The sequence below is a fragment of the Gorilla gorilla genome, chromosome 6 (assembly GCF_029281585.2).
Source record: "Gorilla gorilla gorilla isolate KB3781 chromosome 6, NHGRI_mGorGor1-v2.1_pri, whole genome shotgun sequence".
Lineage (NCBI taxonomy): Eukaryota > Metazoa > Chordata > Mammalia > Primates > Hominidae > Gorilla > Gorilla gorilla.
In genome coordinates this window covers 159,116,087-159,143,011 of record NC_073230.2, presented here as the reverse complement: position 1 = coordinate 159,143,011, position 26,925 = coordinate 159,116,087, and the positions used below count along the sequence as shown (strand labels likewise).

The 26,925-nt window shown below is 40.5% G+C and overlaps 2 long non-coding RNA genes across 4 annotated transcripts in view; one reads left to right on the top strand and one right to left on the bottom strand.

Annotated features, from left to right (window-relative positions):
* Positions 1-25,504, top strand: part of LOC115935307 (uncharacterized) — a 27,513-nt gene extending 2,009 nt beyond the window's left edge. Inside the window, exons 2-6 of one of the 2 annotated variants that reach the window (XR_008681318.2) lie at positions 5,028-5,146; positions 6,568-6,719; positions 7,584-7,649; positions 23,657-23,763; positions 25,147-25,504. This is a non-coding gene — a long non-coding RNA (uncharacterized lncRNA). Of the gene's footprint in view, positions 1-5,027; positions 5,147-6,567; positions 6,727-7,583; positions 7,650-23,656; positions 23,764-25,146 lie in introns of both variants that reach the window. The other variant, XR_008681320.2, reaches the window with a different exon arrangement.
* LOC129534651 (uncharacterized) lies at positions 12,811-26,925 on the bottom strand. 2 transcript variants are annotated; one of them, XR_008681322.2, is made up of 5 exons: positions 26,357-26,925; positions 25,390-25,453; positions 21,287-21,335; positions 19,506-19,708; positions 12,811-13,543 (listed from the first exon to the last, which is right to left on the bottom strand). It is a non-coding gene; the product is annotated as an uncharacterized lncRNA (long non-coding RNA). The 2 variants fall into 2 exon arrangements; XR_008681321.1 differs by lacking the exon at positions 26,357-26,925 and having other exon boundaries at positions 25,390-25,464.

Here is a 26,925-nt window from a genome sequence, read left to right as displayed (position 1 = left end):
GATGGAAAATTACTAAGAGGACACATAAAGGTTAGGGAGAGTTTTGCTGAACGCAAGCCAAGGTGATCAGATACCAAGGGTAGGGGATTTTTGCTGAACTGACTCAGCAGGATTCTTGCTAAAACTGAACTAAGTGAGTTGAGGACCAGCCCAGGGTCAGGGCCTAGTCAAAAAGAGGACTGAGAGGAGCCTGACTCAAGTTTAGTCAAAGAGTGAGTTCTTTTCATGAGCTACCAATGATTTGAGTTGTATTGTCAGAGGTGTCCTAACTGGAGTGACACTATCCTAAATAAAGGCTGGGGAAGGCAACACCTGCTGGGTTGCATTCCCAGGAAGTCAGCACTCTTGATCACAAGATGTTTATTGTTGAGGAAACAAGTTAATGGAAAAAGGCATTCTTGTTTTTGTTTTTGTTTTTGTTTTGGAGATGGAGTCTCACTCTGTTGCCCAGGCTGGAGTGCAATGCCACCATCTCGGCTCACTGCAACCTCTGCCTTCCCGGTTCAAGCAATTCTCCCGCTTCAGCCTTCGAAGTAGCTGGAATTACAGATGTGCGCCACTTTACCTGGCTAATTTTTATATTTTTAGTAGAGACGGGGTTTTGCCATATTGGCCAGGCTGGTCTCAAATTCCTGACCTCAAGTGATCCACCCGCCTCAGCCTCCCGAAGTGCTGGGATTACAGGCGTGAGCCATGGCGCCCGGCCTGGAAAAAGGCATTCTTAATTTAAACTATATTTTGCTCTAAAGATAATAGTCCACTCATAAATTCTTTCTGAAATTAATTGCACAAGAGAATAACAATACAGATAGTCTGTCACAAGCCGATCACAAGCCTTTGTAATAAAATACACTATTCTTAGCTCTAATATCCTACACAAGCAAACATTACATTTGAGGTAGGGCGTTCTTCCTCTTGCTTCCTGAGGATACCCTACTCTAATAGATTAGTTTCTAATAAACCATTTAAACTTTACTGTACTTTGCGACTCGCCCTAAATTCTTTCCTGTGCAAGATCCAAGAACCTGCCCTTGGGGTCTGGGGTGAAACCCCTTTTCTGGTAAGAGTACTGTTACATGGGATCCACACTGTGGGCTCAGAGTTGGTCCCTTTCCAGCGTTAATCCAGAAACACTCTAAAACAAGGAGTTTCTTACTCAAAAGAGGGCAAAAGACCAGTCAGGGATGGATTGGCAGAGGAAGAACGGAAGGAAATGCTGATCTTCCTGTAGGTGCAAAACTTGTCACTGCAGCCAAGCCAAGTTTCAGGAGGGTGGACCCAAAATCATCTTGTTTTGCTAGGTGTTTTACAAAGGATAAATAGGACTGGCTCCTGCCCCTAGAGCTTCCAGATACAGCATCCCTGTTTGCCCTGTTTGCAGGGGTGACAGAAAGTGGGAAGTAGCTACATTAGCTGCTAACTCTGTCTCGGGTCAGGGGAGAGGCTGGTAGGGTTAGCCCCAACAGTGTTTTAAAATGCAGAGTAATTGTCAAGACTGGAGTCGGGGCAAACAAACAATAAATAAATAAATACAAAGTAATTGGATGGACAAAGTGCTTTGCCTCCATCTTCCCAAAGGCAAAGGCACCTGAATTTGCTATTCTGCCCTAACTCTTCCTGGACCATGTCATAGTCTTGTGGAATGTCAGAGCTAGACAGACCCTTAAGAAGTTTGTTCTGGGCCAGGCGAGGTGGCTCATGCCTGTAATCCCAGCACTTTGGGAGGCCGAGGCAGGCAAATCACCTGAGGTCGGGAGTTCAAGACCAGCCTGAGAAACATGGAGAAACCCCGTTTCTACTAAAAATACAAAATTAGCTAGGCATGGTGGTGCATGCCTGTAATCCCAGCTATTCGGGAGGCCGAGGCAGGAGAATCTCTTGAACCTGAGAGGCGGAGCTTGTGGTGAGCCAAGCTCACGCCATTGGACTCCATCCTGCCTAGGTAACAGAGTGAGACTCTGTCTCAAAAAAAAAAAAAAAGAAGAAGTCTGTTCCACACCCCCAATTTTACAAATGCTGTGCAGTGAATGAATTTCAGAGTCACTCGACTTGGAACCGGGAATTTTCCCAGTAGAGTGTATACTTTAACTCTTAAATTGCCTAAATTGACAAGACTTGCTCAGTAATAGACTGGGTAAAGATTAAATCCAAATTTTTGTCTACAGCCCAGGTATATTCCTACTTCAGCAGTGTTTTGGGATGTAGAAGAACCTGGGAAACTTGTTTGAAAATGCAGAATACAGGGCCCACATCCATTATGTGGGTCTGGAAGAAGCCCAGAAAATGACTTTTAAAATAAACCCCTAAGGGAGTGAAATGCATGAGAATCACATGGTGTATGTAAGCTTTTGAGAAACACTGATCTAAAGCAAATTTTTGGGCTCACGGACCCCCTAGAAGAATCTTGAAAAACTCTGTACGTTCTTTGTTTGTTTGTTTTGTTGTTGTTGTTGCTATTGTTGTTGAGATGGAGTCTCACTCTGTCACCCAGGCTGGAGCGCAGTGGTGCGATCTCGGCTCTGCGGGTTCAAGCGACTCTTCTGCCTCAGCCTCCCAAGTAACTGGAACTACAGCTCCGCACCACCACGCCCGGCTAATTTTTGTATTTTTAGTACAGATGGGATTTCACCATATTGGCCAGGCTGGTCTTGAACTCCTGTCCTCGTGATCCGCCCACCTTGGCCTCCCAAAGTGCTGGGATTACAGGCGTGAGCCACCGCAACTGGCAACTCTGTACACTTTAAAGTTGGCATCTTTATTAGTTTTCCAGGACTACAGTAAGAAAATACCACAAACAGGGTAGCCTAAAACAACAGAAATGTATTGTCTCACGGTTCTGGAGGGTAGAAGTCTGAAATCAAGGTGTTGTACTCTCTCTGAAAGCTCTAGGAAAGACTCTGTTCCATGTCTTTGTCTTAGCTTGTGGTGCTCCCAGAAATCCCTCGTGTCTTTTGGCAGAGATCAGACTACTCCATAATGATCTCGGAGCACAGACAAAACAAGAACATTATCCAAACCACAGGAAACTCCCCATCCTGGCTGATACAAATGACTAATGCTTTTCACCATCATAGCTTTAGCCTCACTCTATTCTTCTCGTCTTCTCCATAAGAATTATCTAAAATATATACAATTATAGAATTGCCCCTACTTCCCGACATCATCCCATTGAGAGGAAATCCCCATTTTCTTGCAACCTCCCCCAAATCTACTAAAACAAGCCCTGTCCTATGAAGAGTCCTTTTTAACACCCTCTTGTGAGACATCCCATAGTTCCTTTTGGTTTACTTTCCTCCTCCTTGCAAGGAGCCAATAAACCCAACCCCGTTCAACTGCAGATGTGTTCTTGGTGGTCATAGATTTAAAAAGAAAAGTCATAATCCATTTCCTCAGCTACTGGAATGGATTCAACAAAATTCAATATCCATCTGGATAATAACTAGATTGTAGTGAAATAGAAATAGATGCCTATTTTCTTAGCATGATCAGATATATCCACCTCAACCTCAAAGGTAGTATAATGCTTAAATGGAAAACATGAAATGTATTCCTGTTGAATTCAAGAATAAGATAATCACATATACTATTACCATCATCATTTAACATTGTTCTGGTGGTTTAGTCAACACCACTAGTTAAGAGAGAGAAATTAGAGGCTTATTAACTGGAAAATAACAGGTAAAATTATCATCATTTCAAGTGACTTGATTGCGTAAGTGAGAAACACAAGATAATTAACTGACAAAATTTACTACAGCTAATAAAATAATTCAGTAAGCTGTGTGGGTTTAATATTAATAAATGGGAATCAAAAGCCGCCATCTACGCAAACAACAACCAGTTAGAAAATACAAAGGAAGGTCGGGCGTAGTGGCCTACACCTGTAATCCCAGCACTTTGGGAGGCCACCAAGGTAGGCAGGTCACTTGAGTCCATAAGTTCGAGACCAGCCTGGCCAACATGGAGAAACCCTGTCTCTACTAAAAATACAAAAAATTAGCCGGGCATGGTGCACGCCTGTAATCCCAGCTACTTGGGAGGCTGAGACACGAGAATCACTTGAGCCCAGAAGGCAGAGGTTGCAGTGAGCCGAGATCACGCCACTGCACAACAGAAGGAAACTCAATAAATGAATAAATGAAGGAAAGAAGGAAGGAAGGACTCCAGCTGTCTACTAACAATAAAAAATATTAAACATCAAGGAAAATGCTTAGCAGAAAATGTACAAAATCTATGTGAAAAAAAAACAAAACTTTTAAGCATCACTAAAGACAACAAAAAGAAGACCTAAATAAATGGAAAAGCATATCATGTTCAGGGGCAGGAGGACTAAATATCTAAAAGATATCGGTTCTCCCTAAAATAGGCTACCAGTTTAACGTAATCCCAGGAAAAATTCCAAGAGGAACTTTTAAGAACCAGATTCTTGGCCAGGCGTGGTGGCTCATGCCTGTAATCCCAGCACTTCGGGAGGCCGAAGCGGGCAGATCACGAGGTCAAGAGATAGAGACCATCCTGGCCAACATGGTGAAACCCCGTCTCTACTGAAAATACAAAAATTAGCTGAGTGTGATGGCACGCACCTGTAGTCCCAGCTGCTCAGGAGGCTGAGGCAGGAGAATCACTTGAACCTGGGAGGCGGAGGTTGCAGTGAGCTGAGATCGTGCCACTGCACTCCCGCCTGGCAACAGAGTGAGACTCCGCCTCAAAAAAAAAAAAAAAAAAAAAAAAAAAGAACCAGATTCTAAAGTTCAGATGGAAAAATAAACAAGAATAGCTAGAAAAATTCAGATAAAGAATAGTAGTGGCTGGGGGTTGGTAGGAACAAGCCCTGACACATATCAACATCTATTTAAAGCTACTACAGTCGAAACACTATGTATGTGTGCAATGTATTGACAGCCAGATTAATGGAATGGAATGAAAAGTTTAAACAGGCCCAATGTATTGCTTAAAGAAAGTATGGTACATCCACATGATGGAATATTATGCATTCATTTTTGTTGTTTGTTTGTTTTTTGAGACAGAGTTTCACTCTTGTTGCCCAGGCTGGAGTGCAATGGCGTGGTCACAGTTTACTGCAGCCTCGACCTCCGGGGTTCAAGCGAGCCGCTCGCCTCCGCCTTGTGAGTAGCTGGGACTACAGGTGTGTGCCACTGTGCCTGACTAATTTTTGTTGTTGTTGTTTTTTTTTTTTTTTGGAGAGATGGGATTTTGCCATGTTGCTCAGGCTGGTCTTGGGCTCAAGGGATCCACCCACCTCAGCCTTCCCAAGTACTGGGATTACAGGCATGAGCCACCAAGCTCAGCCTTAAACATTATTTTTAAATAATAAAATATTTTAAACCTCTAGAAAAGCACAAAAATATTGCTTCAGATACCCACAAAAAACACCTCAAAGAGTAACTATATGTTTGCCACATTTGCTTCACACATCTCCCTGTCTTTTTCAAAGAAATAAATAGTGACATACGCAAAGCTCCATCGCCCCCACCCTATTTTCTTTCCCTATTTCCTTCTTCTGAGCCAATCAGTACCCTGAGGTAGAGGCGGATCACTCTCTTCTATAAGCCAGGGTTCTTTGGTGCAAACAATAGACCTAACTCTACCTATTAATACTTTAAGGAAAAATGCATTTTCTAAGGTGTATTAAATAGTTCAAGAATCCTTGGCAGGGCTAGAGGAAGAGTTTCTAGGTTAAATCCAGGAACAAGGCTGACAACTGTTCCACAAAACTGGTCACATAAAGTCACTGACCCCAGATCCCTTCGGCTCCTGCCACAGTGACGGAGCTAACACTGCTGCCACTGACTCTAGGAGACACGCATACAGCCCCAGTGCCACATGAGCAAGCTGCCATCACCCCTACCACCACAGCTTAGCATGAGTGACCTGGGGACTAGACTAGATGCAGAAGCTCACTCGCCCTGGAGGGACCATATGGGTCCAGTACTGTGCTTGCCAGAAGAGCTCCATCCTGTGCATGGCCTCTGCCTCGAGTTGTTCATTTCTGCCACTAACACTTACCCAGGTGCATCTTCTTCACAGTCCCCAAGTCCCTTGCAAAAACTGGCTCCAAAGATTTCTGGGAAAGGTTGTTTTTAGCTTTCCAGGCTCCAGGCAGGTCCCCAGGGAGCTGCCAAGAAGGCTCAGTGAGCCCTTCCAGTGTCTGTCAAAGTACCCAGTATGTGTGTATCCATAACACACTCTCTCTCCCTCTCTCTCTCTTTCTAGCTAATGTAAACCAAAAATAAAATTCTAAGGCCCTCCAACCATCTGAATGCACACCTCCTCTTGGCCAGGGCATTGCAAAGTTAACGTGAAAAAAACTGGTTCAGACCATGATGGGAAGGGAGGGTTGGATATGCCTCACTGTACCCCCCTCCCTTTTTGATTTCAGGAAGAGCTAACCGGAATTAACATCAACACAGACCTTAAGTCTGATAAGAAACATTTACAATCTATTCTGTGAAGCCTGCTACCTGGAGGCTTCATCTGCATGATAAAACCTTGGTCTCCACAATCCCTTATCATCATAACCCAGACATTTCTTTCTATTGATTCCAGGTCTTTGGATAATAACTTGTCCCTTTCAACCGATTGCCAATGAGAAACTTTAAAATCTACCTATGACCTGGAACACCCCCACCCACCCCATTTCAAGTTGTCCCACCTTTCTGAACTGTCACGTGTGTCCGTAGAGAAGACCACCTAAACAGGTTTTGTGTGAGCAGTAAGGCTATTTATTCACTTGGGTGCAAGTGGGCTGAGTCTGAAAAGAGAGTCAGCGAAGGGAGGTAGGAGAGAGGCAGCTTTATAGGACTTGGGTAGGTAGTGGAAAGTTACAGTTAAAGGTGGTTATATATTGTTAGCAGAGGAGGGGGTTACGGGGTGCATGGTGGGGAGATCATAAGATTCATTGTCCAAAAGAAGAATGTCACAAGGTCAATTAATCAGTTGGGGCAGGGCCAGGACAAGTCATAATGGTGGAATGTCATAAGGTTGGTCAATCAGTCAAGGCGGGAGCTGGCTGTTTCACTTCTTTTGTGGTTTTTCAGCTGCTCCAGACTTCTTGGCTCCTGCAGGCCATCTGGACATATATGTGCAGGTCACAGGGGTTACAATGGCTGAGCTTCAGCTCAGAGGCCTGACATTCCTGTCTTTTTATTTATAAAATATAAAGTTATAAGAAAAGATAAAGAAAATATCGGTTTTTTCTGGGGATTATGGGGGTAGGGGCGATGTTTCTCAGGACTGCTTCAACTATGACCAGGGACTGCATGGACACCTTAAAGAAAATTTTATAATGAGTTAGTCTAGTAAGTTTCGGGTCTAAGGTGCATTTCTATGTAGCTAACAAGGTGCCAGTTAGCATATTTTTGAGTTTGGAATTGCCCTGATAAAATAAGTTCTCTAAAAACAGTAATCAGGCATATTAGCTTTAATGTAGGTGGCGATGAGTCTTTAGGCCAGGAAAGGAATAATGTTTTACATACCAAAGCTTTTTGTCCCCATTGTCTGTCATATGAATGGGATTCCCTGTTGTTAAGCCAATGATCTATTATATTACCCTTTTCCCATAGGTGTGAGTGGCGGTCTGAACGGAGAAGTTCAATAGTTTTGATTGCAGAGCCTACGCAGGAGAGATAGTAAGTAACCATTACCATTCAGGTCTCCGTCTAACGGTAGATTTTCCATTGATCCCTTGTGAAACATTATATCTGTACATATTTATATGTTCTATATTTTGAGTTACAGAATTAGGTGGATACTTTTAAAATTGCTATTTCTTCTTAGGGAAGCAACCTACTAACCTATAATCATTATTTTTGTTCTTAAAATGCTTCCCTTCTTGTATTTTCTCTGGTGGTACTGTAGTTTATAGCTTCTCCAGTCATATATATTACTATGTTAATAGCATTGCCTAAGTAAAAACAAAACAGTATTTGTCTGATATCTTTTTAAAATGTTTCATTAATTTCTCCAACTTTACTGAGGCACAATTGCCAAAAAATTTTGTTTATATGTACAGTGTACAACATATACTGTGATGTTTTTCCATCCTTTGACTTTCAAGTTTTCTGTGTTCTTATGATTTATGTCTTTTAACTGAAGAATTTTGGCCAGCATTCTGGTCACTGATATGATTGAATTAATTTCTTCTGTACTAATTTTTCTTTGTATTTGTGCCCTTTTTTCTCCTGTTTTTTTTTTTTTCTTCCTGTTTTGGAATGATTAAGGTCTGTTTTTCTTGCGGGCATTCTTTTAGTTCCATTTCCCCCTCTACTAGTTTGGATGTTACTCTTTCTATATCTTTCCCTATCTCTAAGAATTTTAACATGTAGACCTTTAAAAAGTGTAAAGGATGACCAGTGTTTACAACTTAGACACATTATAATGCTTTAACTTGGGTCACTCATTCCTAACTATCCTAACCCTTGTATTATTGTTTCTAACCTCCAAGGACACATTTTTTTAAAAACACACTTACTGCTTTTTTTAGATTTCTGTGTGCCATTTTCTTTCCTTACTATTATTTTCACATCTCAACTCTGTCACTGTTTTCTTTATTTCTGAAACACATCTTTTTGAACACTGATATTTAATGTGTGGTCTGTATACTAGCACTGGTCTGTAAATTGTTACTTACTGCTCCGAATCTAATAAGCAGATTGATCCAAATGCAAATTAGCTACCTCATTAAGAACGCTTTATTGCAGGGGACATGTTTTTCACAGCAAGACTTTCTCAATGAAAGAGGCAGTCTGTTGATTTGCATTCCCTCAGGGTTTTGTTGTTGTTTTTAAATGTTTTTATTTTGTCTTCATTCTGGAAAAATGGTTTTGTGGGATAATAATCAGTTAAGAAATCTTCCCTTTCTATTTGCTGGTTATGTTGCTGAGAAAGTAGCTCTTAAGCTAATGATGATTTCTTTACAGATATTCTGTCTTTTTCCCTCTGAAAGGCAAAGGCTGTTTGTCCACGTTGTTCTTCGTTTTCAGTCTCATATTTCTAGGTATATATTTCTTTTTATTTCTCCTGCATAGGATTCACTGGGATTTCTGAATCCGAAGATTGGCTTTTGAACAATCATAGACAATTCCCTTTCATAGTCTCTTCAAATAGTGTCTCTTTTCCACATCCTGTGTTGTCTCTTTCTGATACGTCAAAGGGATTAATTTGAGACTTCTTACTTAATCCTCTCTGTTTCTTTACCTGTCTTAAACTTGGTAGTTCTCTAAGCGGCAACATTGTACTTTCTCCAGATCTATTTTCCAGGCCAACAATTCTCTTAATAGCATCATGGCTAGAAAGAAGTATAGACAAAATAGAAAGATAGACAGAAATGATGATTAGTTAGACAGACAGATGGATTCTTACAGGAAATATGAGGTCTCCAGATAAGAGAACAGTCTTTATTACTCACAGAACATCTTGGCCCCAGATCGCCACTGGATTATACGTATGTTTCGCTTTAAATTGTACAGGTGAATATATGGGGGACATATGTTCACCTGTACAGTTTGTGGACTCCTGTGGCCATATTAAATTATCGTCATTTCTTTAATGTGCTCATCTCTTCCGCCTTCCTACTGTTTTCTCTAAATAAGAAGCCTCCATACCTCTCTTCGTTTAGACAGAGCCTTCTAGTTCGTCACATCTCATCTTACTTCAAGTACCACACCCACTAGGAAGTCTTCTTTGAACATCTTTGCTGCTCTAGCAACCTGTACTTATCTCTCTCAAGGCATTCATCACACAGTTGTTTAATGAACAGATTGTTGTTTGTCTCTTTTATTTCACTTTCAAGCCCTTGGGGGCGAGATATCTTTTTTATTCTTATTTTGCAATACCTATCTGAAATCCTGGTACATAGTAATTTTCAGTGTTTTCCTACTACTCTAATCAAATAATCATTGCTCTCCAGTTTTCCATTTATTATTATTATTTTGTAAGATTATATTAGAATCATAAAATGTTAGATGTAGATGGAAACCTAGGGGACATCTATTTTACATGATATAAAATTGCTATCAGTATTTTTTCTTTGTTTTAACGACTGACATCAGTTGGGAAACTCTTAGCCCCACCTTATCTCACATCTCCTGGATCAGCATAAGTTTATGTGCCTAAAATCTCATTTCATGGGAGAAAGGAAAATGGATATCTTGCAGCAAGAATGTAAGGGGTGGACAATGTCACTGGGTAAGCAAAACAGAGTTTGTAAATTTATCAGTACTTCTTCCCACCCAGAAAAGGCTCGGTTTAGAGAAAAAAAATGTTACAGACATTTCTTTCTATTTTCAAAATTTTCCCTAACATCCATTACTGAGTTCCACCAGCTATGTCTAAGTTGACAAGGCAGCAACTTCAGATCATTTGTTCAAGTGTACTTTGATTTGCATAGTTTCATAACCTGTTAGCATCTGCTCATTGATAATTCTGAGCTTGTGCTTTCCTGACAATTTTTTACTGCAGAGGTGGAAAAGTACTAAATGGCAATTTGTTTCTTTAATTTTCCTGTGCAAACAAAGTCAGGGAACAAAGAAAGATGCATGGTGACTGCAAAATATCATTATTATTTTATCAACAATAATAATACAATACTCCATGAGTACAACTTCTTAGTAATAAATGCACATAAAAGCAAGATAGCCAGGCAGTGCAAAAGACAAATTCCCATAATGCTGCATGAATTGTTTTGCATAGGGCCAACTGTAGCCTCCTGCTGCCTAATAGATAAATTGAAAATTTTGCAACTCTACATCTATCTCACCAGCTTTCAGACTGTGCACTAGCTATGCCAAATTGACTAATGTGTATCGAGACTAATTATAAACATAAGTAGAATTCCTAGTACACCTGTGCTAAGATTTCAGGAGCTAGTACTTCAGTATATGACATTAGGGGCCACTGTCAGCAATTTCTTTAGAAGGAAAATAAGATCTCACTGGGAATCTAAAGGTACAGTTTATTTATTTATTTATTTATTTATGAGATGGAGTCTTGCTCTGTTGCCCAGGCTGGAGTGTAATGGCGTGATCTCTGCTCACCACAACCTCTGCCTCCCCAGTTCAAGCAATTCTGCTGCCTCAGCCTCCCAAGTAGCTGGGATTATAGGCATGTGCCACCACGCCCTGCTAATTTTTTGTGTTTTTAGTAGAGACGGGGTTTCACCATGTTGGCCAGGCTGATCTCCAACTCCTGATAAAGGTACAGTTTAAAAGGTACCTCTTTTGGAGTAATAAAAATGTATGGACTCAAATTTGTCAGAATGTTAAATGGGCAAAAGGTGGAGGATACTTTCTGAGGAAGAAACAGGCTAGAGAGTGCACAAGTAAATTTAATGCTTAAAGTAGAAAACGAGTTAGAAAGAATACAAGGGAAAAATTACATCTGATTTCCTTTTCTGCTAACTGAAATTTAGCCTCTACTTCCATTATGCATCCAGGCAGCAGCCACAGTTGCATTAGCAATACCTGTGACGGTCACACCAGCAGAAATTATGACTTTCAGTATTTTAATATCACATTCACAGTGGCTCCAAATATCTTGAAAGTTTACTCTCAGCATGACTTCGAAATTATAATTGTTATTATATCCACCACATTAAATACAGAATCACAGAAGTTATTATATCAAATATTTGTTGCTTTTAAAGTTTTGCTTAAAAACTTCAATTTCTAGTACTACAATTTCAATATAATTTATTGCCTTTGTCATCTCATGGCTTTCTCCTTCTTCCTTTAGCATTTATAAACTTTATTTTGAGAAGTGTCTACAAAGTTTGTCAGACTGCAAAGAAATCCATATCTCATAAAAGACCAAGCTTTAAAGGTGGAAGAAGAAAGGAAAAGTCAGGGTTCTGTTAATAAAGTTCTGTTTTGCTTCTAGCAAAAAAAGCATATGCTCCCTTACGAATACACTAATGGACAATTTAAAAATCAATGTCAGCGTAATGATGGTAAGCACAGCTTCCAAACAGCATCCCTTCTAGATTGCCAGAAGATGATCACGCAGACCCCGAAGCTTAGGGGGCAGCCAGAGGCCTGAACCCCTGTCCTAGGTTAATTCACCTTTTGCATGGTAACAATTGAACACCATTTACAAAGTAGGGAGAATTATTTTGATTGATATTAATTGAAACTTGCAAACAAGCACAAAAATTAAGTGAGCAACAAAAGGATTAGGAACTGAAACCTCCCTTTTACTAATCATTTCCCTTTCCCTCTACAAAACAAACAAAAAAAGATATGAAGGTAAAGAAACTATCTACTCCAATTACTTTAATTCATTTGGATGAACATTTTACTCTATGAATTTCTAGGGATTTGATTCTCTGATCTGGCCATACTCACTTGTAATCAAACAGAACATAAAATTTACCATTTTTGTGTGCTAATTTTGTGCTAGACACCCTGTTGAATAAATGAAAGAATATTATTAAGCATATACTACATGCCAGATACTTTCCTATACCAAAGATTGGCAAACTTTTTTCTGTACAGGGCCAGATAATAAATATTTTCGATTTTGCAGGCCACAAGGCAGCCTCTGTTGCAACTGAGGGCAGTACAAAAACAGTTATAGACAATATATACACAATGGGTGATTGCATTCCAATACAACTTTATTTGCAAAAACAGTTATAGACAATACATACACAATGGGTGATTGCATTCCAATACAACTTTATTTGCAAAAACAGGCACTGGAGCATATTTAGCCCACGGCCTGTAGTTTGCCAACTTCTAACCTAGATATTGCAGCATGGAACAAAAGGTCAAAAATTCCCTATTTTGTGGAGCTTACATGCCAGGAGAGGAAGATGAACCATGAGCAAAGTGAACATACTAATTCTATGGGGTATTTTAAGGTGCCTTGGTGAGGAATCCAGCAGGGACAAGGCAGGAGGGTCATGGGGGAGCTCACAACCTTTGCTATGGTGACAGGTGGGGCACCTTTGAGAAGCAAATATTTTATAAAATTTTTGGCAGAAATGAGCAAGCAAGCCATGGGCAAGAATATTCTAGCTGCTTAGATCATTATAATGACCATCCAGGAGAAAAAATATTATTTCTCTCTGACAGGAGAAAATGGAGACTCATTTCCTTGTCAAAATTCTAATGGCTAAGCTCATCCAGACCATGAAATCGGTAATTCTGGGAGCAGGTTAAAGGCCTTGCTGTTTTTTCTTTCTAAAGCTCTCTAGGTTATTTTAACATGCAGCCATGGTTGACAGTCTTCACTAGGTCATGCTGACTTTTAACTTATTCAATTTATTTTAAAGAAAACAAGCTAACATAAAAATACTTTGATAGGCAAAAATTAAGTTCATAGGGTCAGATATTCGTTTTTGATTTTTATTATTTTAGATCTAGTCCTGAATTCAGATTTCTTTCTTTCTCTGTCTTTCTTTCTTTCTTTCTTTTTCTTTTTCTTTCTTCTTTCTCTTTCTTTTCTTTGTCTTTTCTTTCTTTCTTTTTGTATGTGTCAGACATTCTATAGCTTCTGAGATTCTCATTGTGTTTGTGAAGATATTCTGAAAAGAAGACAGTAAAGGACTTATTAGGGAAAATTAAAGTAGGATCTGGGGAAGGCTGGAGAGACCACAATACAGGAGGGTGAGAGAATTAATATGACCCTGAGGCAAAATGTAAGTGAATATTTTTGCCCCTTCCAAGTGAATATGAATTATTTCTAATCATCTTTGCTAATTAGAATGGGAAAAACACATTTATCAAATCAATGGTTGCCTGCAATAGACATGAGGCCATATTTGTCTGCTCCAGCAACTATACCATATCTGTCTGCAAACACAGCTATTATTTATTCATCTGTGCTCATCAATAGTCTTTTTCCAGGATCTGTCCAGTTTTTGCAGGAGCCAAATTGATGAGTTAAATGGAGACATAACAGGGATCACCCTTGCTGTATTCTTATGTTGGATCTTTAATGGTGGCACAAGTCTTTGCTGTCTCTCCCAGGATACAATATTGTTTTTTACTTACTATTTTGGCAGAGGGGTGAGAGGGAATTTCAGAGGTTTCCACTTGGCCTTTCTCCATGATGACAGTTTTTTTCTCACATTGCAGAAACCCAATAAGGGGGTTACTACAATTACTAAGGATGTCAGTTCCAATTATGTACTTGGAGATTGTAGAAATGACCTTTGAGTAGATTCATGGACCTAGCAGACCACTGAAAGGTGGACTTTAGCCACAATTTCTAATTTGGCCTAACTCTCATAGCCCTCTGTGCTCCAAAGCTGGGCTATGATGGATCTTTGGATTTTTATTCTGGTCAATCAATGTCAATTCGGGCCCTTTATTAAGTAGTCTTTGAAATGGCTTGTTATTCTTTTTTTCTCAGTATAAAGAAGCCTAAGTAAATGGCTACAGGTCCCTTTGAGGAAGATTGAGGGCGTTTTCACAGCATATGCCATGGGATGGTAGGGTCTTTCTTCCTAGGAATAATGCCAGTGGATTCTGAATTTGAAAATTTGGCTGAGGTCCGGCAACTGAGCAGGAACTTGGACTTGTTAACAGTGTGACTGTGCTTGACTTTCTGATACTCCGTTCTAACTTTTTTTCCTAGTTATAGATGTTAAGCAGCATTCTTCTTGGCTGCCTATTCATTTACCCACTACAGACACTCTATTATAACCATCTCCTCAAGTCCCTGTGGGCCACACCCCCTTGGTCGCACCTCTAACCTCCTGGCGTCTAGCGGTGAAGCCCCAGAACCTGGCTTCTCCTGGCATGGAGCTCCATCATCTTCATGATGTTGTTGAGTGGACTCCTTTGACTACCTCTCCAACCACCAGAAGAGCCACCACCAAACTTATTATTGATGATGGTGCCCCTCTCCCAGCACATTCGTTATGGTCTTAGTGAAGAGTGAGCTTTCTGCTCCTTCTCTTGGACTATGACCTTCTCTTGGGTCTTTTGGTCTGACATAATATACAATCTCTGCTTCCTTCAGCATATCCTCTGGCTTCTGACAGGGCAATTTGGGCATTTCCATTCTGCTGAGTATTGGGCATTGCTGTTTTCAAGTTTCTAAGGGCTGCTCTAGGAACATGGTTGCACCATTTCTAATCCCAGGAGTGCTCCTCTGGTTCCTGCTCATACAAAACAGCTAATTCATTCAACTCTTTGGGTGTATAGAGTCCCTCCTCCCTGATCAGGGCCAGCATGTTCCCAAATGGGCTATATTAGCATTTCCTTCTTGGTATTGGCCTGGCAGGAAAGGAGACATGTCTGTCCAGACATATGTCCTTGTACCACGGTCTCTGGTCTCAGTCCTTTTCTCACCTGAGCAGTGACCTCAGCCATGCATTCATATGTCCCTGGAGCTCTGCAGCTCTAAAAATTAGGTCTTCCTAATTGTCTGAGCTATGTCATTCCCTTCCACTGTAGGAGATATGAGCCTCCTTGTAAACTAGCACAGAGGCCCTCTGGCTTCCAGCCTTACCCATTAACGACTCAACAGCCCTCAGTCTCATTATCCTTCTGCAAGGTCTTTTTTTAATGCTATAATTTTTCCTCAAAGTCCTGCTTTAGCTACCTCATAATTTTGATATGTTATGTACTCATTTTGTTTTAGTACAAAATATGTTTTGATTTTTCTGAGTATTCCCAGTTTTCTCCATAAGTATTTAGAATTACTTTAATTTCCAAATATTCAGGGACAATCATATCATTTTTGTTAGTTATTTGTAGTTAATTTCATTGCAATTCAAGAATATACTCCATATGGTTTGAGTTTATTAAGGTTTTTAATATATTAGGATATAATTATTCTTATTAAATGAACCATGTTTACTTGAGAAGCCTGTGTATTTTGCTGTTTTGGGGTGGAATGTTCTCTACATGTCAGTTAAGCCAACTAATTTTGTTTTTGCTTTCTGCTCCCACATCACATGTGTTTATTTTTTTTTTTACAACTTTCATTTTAGGTTTGGGGGTACATGCACAGTTTTGTTCATGTATAAATTATGTGTCACTAGGGTTTGGTGTACAAATGATTTTGTCACGCAGGTAGTGAGCATAGTAGACAACAGGTAGTTTTTGGAACTTCATCCTACTCCCACCCTACCTCCTCAAGTAGGCTTCTGTGTCTATTGGTCCCATCTTTGTGTCCACACATACTCAGGGTTTCACACCCACTTATAAGTGACAATAAACGGTATTTGGTTTTCTGTTCCTGTGTTAACATCTGACATCAGTTCTCACATCAGTTAGAATGGCTATTATAAGAAAGTCAAAAAACAACAGATATTGACGAGGTTGCAGAGAAAGGGAATGCTTATACACTGTTGATGGGAATGTAAGTTAGTTCAGCTGCTGTGGAAAGCAGTTTGGAGATTTCTCAAAGAACTTAAAACAGAACTACCATTCGGCCCAGCAGTCCCATTACTGGGTGTATACCCAAAGGAATATAAATTGTTCTACCAGGAAGACACAGGTACCTATATGTTCATTGCAGAACTATTCACAATAGTAAAGACATGGACTCAACCTAGATGTCCATCCATGGAGGACTGGATAAACAAAATGTGGTACGTACACTCCATGGAATACTACACTGTCATAAAAAATGAAATCATGTCCTTTGCAGCCACATGGATGCAGCTTCTGTAGGGTCTTAAAACAACTTAGCGATAACCAATTGACTCTCATGTATCTCTACATTGTTTCCCTGTTGTGTATTTCTCTAGAGGTGGGAAGAAAGGAACACATGATTGTTGTTACTTGGAGAAACCACTTAAATTTCTATTTCAAAGCATGTGTCCATTTTTGAGTGAGTTCCTAAAAATATTATTTTCCCAGTCAAATAGAATTTGTAATAGCCCAAGATATACAAGCTTTAGAGAACCTGCAATATTTCTTAATCAATGAGTAAACTTCAGATATACACACTCATGTACACATATGCACCCTTGGTAAGAAAGGACGGAGCTGTGTCTTGGGGTAAATTATACTATAAGGTGAAAATACTTCTCTCTTGCTGTTGGCAAACGATCATTCCAAAGACATGCCACTGCAAATGGTTTCTCCTGCTAGTTACTAGCAAGAGTCTGCATATGTAGAGCCATCTCTTCACTGTTCATTTTTCAAGGGGCACTGGGCTCCCTGGGCAACCTGCTCCCTTGCAGTGAACTTGACTCTGTACTCTGGAAGGGAGTGGGTAGGTGATCCAAGACTGACAGTTTATATTCATCTGACTAGGTAAGTGTATTGAGTCCAGGTATACACAGCAGTCCCCACAGAGGGCACCTAAGGTCTAGATTTCAGAAAGACATATGGGAGCCTACTAGCGTTCAAGTCAAAACCCTACTAAGTCTAAAGAAATGATGTAGTTCAGATATGCTGGGCATCTGCCTAGTCTGTTAACAGGCTGATCCATTTATCCTGCTCCATAAGAGAAAAACTCGAAAGCAAAAAAAAAAAAAAAAAAAAAAAAATCCCCTACAAAACTTTTGGCAGATTTCTGATTGCCCTAGGAAGCATCTTCGCCCCAGCAAGGAGCATTTCCTTCCATTAAACACACAATCTACAGAGAATTAGGACATGTTCTTACGCTGTGACTTTTGGAGCATTTTAATTTCTTTTTTCTAGTTCAAAATTTTCCTGGAAAATAATGAAGTGAACTCAGACACCACAGGCTCTATAATTATGAGATTTTTGTGGAAAATCCTGGGGACAATTTGGTTTAATGCATATTTATTTAAATGTCATAAAAGTCAACTCATCAAAGTTGTAGGCCCACTTTCAAACTTGATGCCATATTCGAGGAAGACAGGAAATGTAGCAGAGTAAGCCTATGTCCTCTGGAAATTGGTTTTGTTACCTGAATGTCAGGGGTTCAGTCTAGGTCCTGTTGCTTGCTGCACCGAAAGCCAGTCATTGATATAACGAGTACTGCCATGGAAGACAGCTTTAATTGGGTGCTGTAGGAGAGCAGATGGCAGATCAGTCTTAAATCCACCTGCCTGAGCAACTGAAATGATGGGTGTATGTAGTGAGGAAGAAATGTAACCAAGTGTGGGAAAGCAGGAATAAGGGAGGGGTAAAGAAGAAGAACTGGTCAACAGGAAGCAGGTTTAGGTAATCACCACAGGTGATGAGTCTGGTGTCTCATGGTCCAGATGCCATGATCTGGTAAGTTTCGCTCTTTGATACTGTCTGGGAGGCCTGATCCTTTATTTTCTGAGAAAGGAACTCAGATAATACAAATGTAACATGTTTAAGTTTTAAGACTGGGAAGGTCAATTTTTATGTTTATTTAAAAGAAACAATAAACATCAGTTCTATAGGACAATTGGGAGGCTTTTTTATATCTCAAAGAACTACAAACGTTATGATAAGCAATTTATACTTGATTCTGCCATGTGTCTACCTTTCTTATTATAATATAGGATCAGGGTTCCAATGTTGAAATGGACAAAAGCCATCATTCCAAACACCCCACTGGTTCTCCAAGCCATGCCCAAGCACATCACTCTCATCAATATGGGGTATCTCTAAAGAGGGGTAAATCATTTCTCTCTCTCTAGCACTCAACACCCAACATGTATACTCAAGTTTGCAGGTGGGTACAGGAAAGGACAGTTCTTCATCACAAAACCCTAGTTACCCTTGGCTTCACTATGACACATTTAAGTGGAGAACATTAGGGAATAGTCAAAGGTGTGTTGAAATTAATTCTCAAGTTTTCAAGCTCAGACTGCTAGGTACCCTACTGACTGAGTCTATACCCAATGATACCAGTGAAAATGCTGGGGAAAAAAAAAACCACGAAAAAAAACTGTACTTAGCAACCCTGCAACAGCAAGTCAGGGTACACTATACTGTAACTTCTTCCATCTGGCAGATGTATGCTTCATTACATCTGCACAGTTAGAGGGGATCGCATGGCATATTGTTTCAATTATTATCAATAGCCCATACCGATGGGCCGCTTGCCACTAAAAAGGATCAACATGTAATTTAGAAAAATGGCATAAACTATAAGTACAAATTGTACTATTTATTACTATCCCGTTATTAATTTGTACTTCTGGATATTATGATTGGTATTTGGTAATTTCCAGCTACTTGGAAATAAGAACATCCTCTGAGAGCTAAACAATAAAATCAATCCACAAAAAACCAAAGACGCGTGATGCAATGTCACCAGGGAGAGAAAAGGGATCTCAGGTTACAGCAAGACTTTACTACAATCAGATTAAAGGTATTAATTTAGTTAAAGAAGTCAGGATGCTAGAGCTCTGCATGGATCACAGAAAAAAATATTAAAATCGGGTAAAAACAAAAACCCCAAACAGCTTCAGTGGACATCAGGAGACTTGAGGGCCATTTGCACCTGAGACTGGAAAGCTATGCAGACTTAGGCAACTTGAAATTAAATTCTAGAGGATAAAGAGGTGTAAGATAATTTGCTCTGTCCCTGAAAAATGGCAGCCTTTATATATTTCAGAACCAGCCAGAGGACATTACCCATGCATGACTTTATCTTCTTGTGTAGACTCCAAGGGTGCTGTTGGGCCCGCTCTGCCGCCATCTTTACACGGCGTGGGCAGAGGCACATCCACCACCCTCTGCTGGCCTTGAAGTACACGTCATTCAGCAGCGTGATATCCTGTAAGCAGCCAGTATACGTAAAAACAGCCCAGCCATGGGGCAGCTCTCTCATCCACAACCTGCAGAAAAGAGTCAAGAAGGGCTTACCGCTGCAGAATCTGCAGAGTTGTCATCTGCTTAAAGTTTGCTCTTATATAAATATCATCCACAATTGAGACAGCTGTTGGGCCCAGATATCACACAATATATCATATTCATAAAAACAATAAACACACAGGCATTATTTTACCTTAACGCCATTGAAAAGCAATTTAATTCGAGGATACATCCTATTCCCAGTATGTTATTTTTAATACAATTAGATGGTCAGAGAAGTTTTAATAGAAAGGTACTTCAGATCAAATATTAGTTCTGAAGATACTGGATATTGTTTTATGCAAAGCTTTTAAATCACAATAAAATAGTTATGACACAGCAATAACTTAGCAGTCTTTTCCCATTAGCTGTAAATTGCATCATATTACTCTAAAATGTTTTAGTATAAATCTACTCTTTATTTACTTTCCGTAATGTCTATGGTATGCTTAGTATCATGTATTCTTCCTGAAATAAACAGCCCTTTCTCTGACCTGCCCTAATGCTTACCATTTTCAGCCTCTGCATCCTCCAAGCAGCCCCTTCATTAGCCCACTTTAGTCTTTAGAGTAGGGACAGGCCAGTAAGCTCCTGTAGCCCTTATTAGTTACAATAGGATAGTCCTTATAAATTTGTTTGCAATGTATGCTGCATTAAATTGCACATTTTGGAGCCAGGGCAATGAATACTTTATATGTCCATGTTCTCCAAAGAACTTAAGAAAATGCTGATGAAAGTAAGAACTTCAGAAATACATGTTGATTAAGTCACCCATAGGAATTTTGGAGAATTAGTGTATGTATTTTCTTTCATCGCAAACACACACACACACACATGCACACACACACACACACAGAGACACATACACAAACACACACGGAGGGATTAAAATTTTAAACCAAATTGAAATGTCGAAGTTAAAGCGCTTAAAAAGAGGTGGTGTCAATTCTCATTATTCATGGTAGCTGTGTTCTATGAAGTTGCTGGGAACAGAGCAAATGCTGGACTATGGTTTCTATGGAAAACACAGGGTTAGGTTTCTTAGAGCCTATGGTCATAGAAATTATAACCTTGCTTTATATTTATTTCTATTTTTAAAAATTAATATATATTGTTGATTCAAGTGATAATTGCTGCTCACTTATATGGAGAAAAGTCAGAAAAAGGATAATAAACAAAAACCTAATGGCTTTTATATCTTAGTAATATTGAGTATACACAGTAATTTTCTGTGTATGGAAGAAATTATTCCTCTAAGCTAGTGCTAATAAAATGATTCATTTGGAATTAATACAATCCTAAATCTAATTTAGTCTATACTTAAGAAAATGTACATTCTATTATCAATACATTCCCTATACCTATTTTCCTTATTATTTTAAAACTTGTCAGACACAAACCATCATCAATCTTTAGGTTTTTAGGCTTTTAATATCTAATATAGTATTGAATTCCTTGTGATATAGAGAAAATCTATAGCAGCCACATTTTAAAAGGGTTGAATATTGTTATAATTCTATAAAATGGGTAAAAGCATTTTTATTAAATTAAAAAAATCTTACTCTCTTTCAAATTTGATTTATCTCAAAATTAGCCTGTCTTCATTTTTTCCTAAAATAGGAAAAAAACGCAGTTAATTTTAGTTTTAAAGACATCATAAGTTTAAGAATAGCTTATGAAAAATAACAACCAATAAAGTAATCAGAATTTAGTGTTGAACACGAGTAAGATATTGAGAATTAAATTTGGCAGGAGAGTTAGGGACAGTAAACGACCATTGAACTAGAAATGAGAAGATTTCCACTGTTGCTCTAGATCTGATGCTGATCTGGTCATGGTGGACAGGTCACACGTGTCACTGTTCATTCAGTAAATATTATCAAGTGACTACTATATGCCAGGTGCTATAGGGAGAATTGGGGTGCACCAGCAAAAAATAGAGAGGCCCCTCATTCTTGTTTGCTGATGTTATAGATATTCCGTCCAGATTTACATTTTTATGGTTCCATGAGTAAAGTTGACACCTGCTCCCTAGGTGACCGCATCCAATCTCATCCTTTTAAGCACTCTCCACATAGTAACTACATCCAATTTTTTATCCCAAGTCTGTAGCTCTCTTTTGAAATCTAGGTTTACATATCCAGCTGCTTGGATGCTTAATCGGCATCTGAACCCTAGCCAGACTTCTGATCTTCCACCCCACCTGCTCTCCCGCAGTCTTCTTCACCTCAATTAGTGGCCACTGAAGCCAAACTTCCGGGAGCCATCCTAAAGATCCCTCTTTTCCACCACCAAGATTTCCTTTGGCTCTGTATTGAAACTACCATCCCCCCAGAACCCACTGGCTTCTCCCCTCCACTCGCAATGGCCTTGCCTGGATTCCTGAAATAGCCTCCTAATCCGTCGTACTGCACCTGCCCTTAACCCTCACACTGAAATCTCAACACAGTAGCTAAGGTGATATTTTAAAAATTCAAGTCGGCCGGGCGCGGTGGCTCAAGCCTGTAATCCCAGCACTTTGGGAGGCCGAGGCGGGCTGATCACGAGGTCAGGAGATCAAGACCATCCTGGCTAACACGGTGAAACCCCATCTCTAGTAAAAATACAAAAAATTAGCCGGGTGTAGTGGCGGGCGCCTGTGGTCCCAGCTACTCGGGAGGCTGAGGCAGGAGAGTGGCGTGAACCCGGGAGGCAGAGCTTGCAGTGAGCCGAGATCGCGCCACTGCACTCCAGCCTGGGCGACAGAGCAAGACTCCGTCTCAAAAAAAAAAAAAAAAAAATCAAGTCAGATGCTGTCACTTCTTGCTCATTTATTCTAATAACTAAATACCTACATTTAGAAAAACATCCAGTCACTTTACAGTGGCCTCAATGTAACCGACAGCCCCACATAATCTACCCCATTTCCTCTGCGAAGCTCCGGCCACCCCTCATCCGCTCCAGGGCAGCCCTGCAGCTCCCTGGCCCCATTGCACATGCGACACGCAGAGCACTGCGAGTTCCGTGTCAATGGATCCACCATGTACCCTAACCCATCACAGTCCCCGGAAGTGAGGCCTTATCACGTGGAGTAAAGTGGAGGATCACCCTTCCTTTAGGTGTCTTTCCACTTCCCATCTTTTAAATATCCATGTCTCAGGTATTTCTTCTACATGCACTGAGCATCCCCTCACATGGCATAGTAACTTTTGCTTCAAACATCAAATATCGCTTTTAAAAACTCATGAGGTATGGCCAGGCACAGTGGCTCACACCTGTAATCCCAGCACAATGGGAGGCCGAGGCGGGCGGATCACCTGAGGTCAGGAGTTCGAGACGAGCCTGGCCAACATGGCGAAACCCCATCTCTACTAAAAACACAGAAAATTAGCTGGGTGTTGTGTCCGGCGCCTGTAATCCCAGCTACTTGGGAGGCTGAGACAGGAGAATGGCTTGAACCCAGGAGCCACAGGTTGCAGTGAGCCCAGATCGTGCCACTGCACTCCAGCCTGGGCGACAGAATGAGACTCCATCTCAAAAACAATAATAATAAAATAAATAAAAAACAAAAATAAAAAAATGCTTCCGTCAGCCCTTCTGTAAGGGTAGGTTTGTTATGCAACAAATTTTTCTTGTTTTCTTTTGTCTAGAAAACCTCTTTATTTCCCTTTCATTCTGGAAGGATAATTTCTGTGGGTATAGAACTGGCAGGTGACTATTATTTTCTTTCAGCACTTGGAAAAGCACTTCATTCGTTTCTGGTCTCCATGGTTTCAGATGAGAAATCTGCTACCATTTGAATTGGTGTTCTCCTTTAAGCAACGTTTCATTTCTCCCTGGCTGCTTTAAACATTTTTCTGTTTTATCTTGGACTCCAAGTATACAAATGTGAGCTCTTTTGTTATTGACCCATGAGACTCTGCTGCCCTATAACTGTTTTCTCTGTTTTTCAGATGGAACAAATTCCACTGAGCTATCCTCAAGGTCACAGATTCCATCCTCTGTCACCTCCATTTCATTGAGATGATATATTGAGCCCATGCGTAGCCTTTTATTTGAGGTATTCTTATGATTTTCATTTTTAATTCTAGGCTCTACTTTTGCTGGAATTTTCTATTTTTTTCATTTGTTTCAAGAGAACCCATAATTGCTTATTGAAGCATTTTTATGACAATTATTCTAAAATTCGTTGCAGGTAATCCCAGCACCTGAGTCATCTTTATGTTGGAGTCTCAATCGACTCTTCATTCATTTGTGATTTTTCTGGTTCTTGCTATGATAAGTGGTTTTTTATTGTATTCTGGACATTTTGATAAGATTGTGAATCCTATTTACTTTTTTTTTTTTTTTTGAGACGGAGTCTAGCTCTATCTCCAGGCTGGAGTGCAGTGGTGCGATCTCAGCTCACTGCAACCTCTGCCTCCTGGGTTCAATCGATTCTCCTGCCACAGCCTCCTGAGTAGCTGGGATTGCAAACATGCGCCACCACGCCCAGCTCATTTTTGTATTTTTAGTAGAGATGGGGTTTCACCATGTTGGCCAGGATGTTCTCGATCTCCTGATCTCGTGATCTGCCCACCTCGGCCTCCCAAAGTGTTGGGATTACAGGCACGAGCCACCGCACCCGGCCTACTCTTTTTTTTTTTTTTAATAGCCAGCTTCTCTGTTGAGATGTAGCACCAGGGCTGTGTATCTGTTCAGTCTCCTTTGGGCCCAGGGCCAGTATGGGAGGGAAGGGAGAGCAGAACGTGGACCACTCTACCTTGCGTTGCCTCATTCTGTATCATCGATGCCTGGTGGAAGTGGGCTTACTCTGCATCCTGCTGACACCGCAGAGAAACTGGAGCCCATGGCCTGCTTCCCTGGGACAGGAGCTAGGGTGGAAAATCAGCTTCCAGCTTGGCCCTGCTGAAACCCTGGCAGGGGCAGGTTCCATTGTAGTTTGGCTGGAATCGAGCAGGTATTGCCAACAGCATCATCTATTGTTGTAGTACCTTTGCCCCAGATCCTGAGATGGGGTAATTTTTAAAGAAAAGAGTTTCAATTGGCTCACAAGCCTGAAGGCTGTACAAGCATGGTGCCCAGCTTCTGGGGAGGCCTCAGGGAGCTTTTACTTACAGAGGAAGGTGAAGTGGGAGCAGGCACTTCACATGGCAAAAGCAAGAGCAAAAGAGTGGGAGGCAGGTGCCACACACTTCTACATGACCAGATCTCTTGTGAACTCAGAGCTCACTCATCACCCAAGAGATGGCCCACGCCATCCATGAGGAATGCACTCCCATGATATAAACACCCCCACCAGGCCCCGCCTCCAAGAGTGGGGATTACAATTCAACACGAGATTTGGTGGGGGCATATCAAAACCACATTAACCTTAAATTATGAAGATGGTAAACTAAATAATCTGCTTTCTTTCCTTTCCTGTTTTGTGTCTGTTTTTCAGATTTCCAAGGCCAGCAATGTTCTCTTCCTCTCCCTTTTCTTTGTATAAAAATTCATTCTCAAGAAAAACTCTATTATCAATTGTTTACATGTCACTATGGCTAAGACACTAAAAGCCCTCTCCCTGCAAAACTGGTGGCAAAGCTCTCTAGAGAACCACAAACTGTTGCATCCTTACTACGTGGGGCAGCAGCAAGCCCAGGTGAAGATGTGCATGTTCTTGGAGAAAGTATTAATAACATACCGACACTTACATCTGGGTGAATAATTTCATCAAATCTCTTAACTCACACTTGCACAAACTTCACCTGGAAAGAGAGAGGGAAAGCTGTGCCAGAAATAAATGGTTATTGAGGTCACTGTTTGTTTGTTTTTCTCAGGAGTGGAAGGAGATTAACCAGGGTGGCAATAAACAAAATTACTTGCTGTTTTAAAACTTAATGACAACCCTATAGGTTATTAGCAATGCCAAAGTTGCAGGGTGCGGTGGCTCACGCCTGTAATCCCAGCACTTTGGGAGGCCAAGGCGGGCGGATCATCTGAGGTCGGGAGTTCGAGACCAGCCTGACCAACATGGAGAAACCCCATCTTTACTAAAAATACGAAAAAAATTAACCGGGTATGGTGGTGCATACCTGTAACCCCAGCTACTCAAGAAGTTGAGGCGGGAGAATTGCTTGAACACAGGAGGCGGAGGTTGCGATGAGCCGAGATCACGCCATTGTACTCCAGCCTGGGCAGCAAGAGTGAAACTCAGTCTCAAAAAATACAAAACAAAACAAAACAAAAAGCCAAAGTGGAAAAGCAAAAATTTTGTGGTATTTTCATTCAATTATTATGCTTTAATTCAACCATTCACAATTTCTAGGGAACATTAATTTTATTGCAATCCCAGGTAAATTTAGGATAATTTAACAATAATCGTTGGTGTTCTACTCATCTACTTGTCTTTAAAATCCACATATATTTTTTAAAAGATGACATCCTTTAAAAATATTATATTCAGTGAATTTTCAATATTATTTTAAATATTATCATGGACAGTTGTTATTGGAAATGACAGTTCACCATTGCAAATCAATGCAGTGGCTACAAGTCCCTCGTGTCACACAAAAATAGACGGGGTAGCTCTGACAGCATGCATCCTTATGCCCTGTTCTATTAATGATGCACTGCGCCCCATCAGGGTCTGCAGCTGTATCATTACTCACAGAGACGGTTGTGCCTTTGGCTTTCCCTGGTCCTCCATGGCTAGGAACATCATTTAACAGGGTTTTGCAGAATTCACTGGGTGGTTAGTCTTAGAAAACCCAAGGCAGAAACACACAGCCAACTATCCCCCAAGTGCTTGTGCTTGAACTTTCAGAACATAAGAAAATTGTGTTGAAGCTGGATCTGCAAGTACAAATGGAGAGTGAAATGGGTTCTATAGAATCCAAATGACACACTCTTTCCTCCTGCTAAGAATTACTGGCTATTGAACCAATTCCTGCCTATTAACTGTGAGGTGAAGTCCAAGATCCACAGTCAAGCATTCAAAGATCCAACCTGATTTTTCTCTGCATAACTGTTTTACTAGGAGTAAGACTGACTTGCCTGGTTTACCAAGACAGGCTGTGAGAATTCTTCCCACTTACCTTTACTGAGTCAATGTGGACAGTTTGAAATAACTTGAACCATTCTTCTTACATTTTTAAATCCTACACAAGCCTCAAAACAAAATCCAAGTCACTTTTCCTCTGTGGGATCTTCACTGAGCCCCCCAGCAGGCATTCCTCTT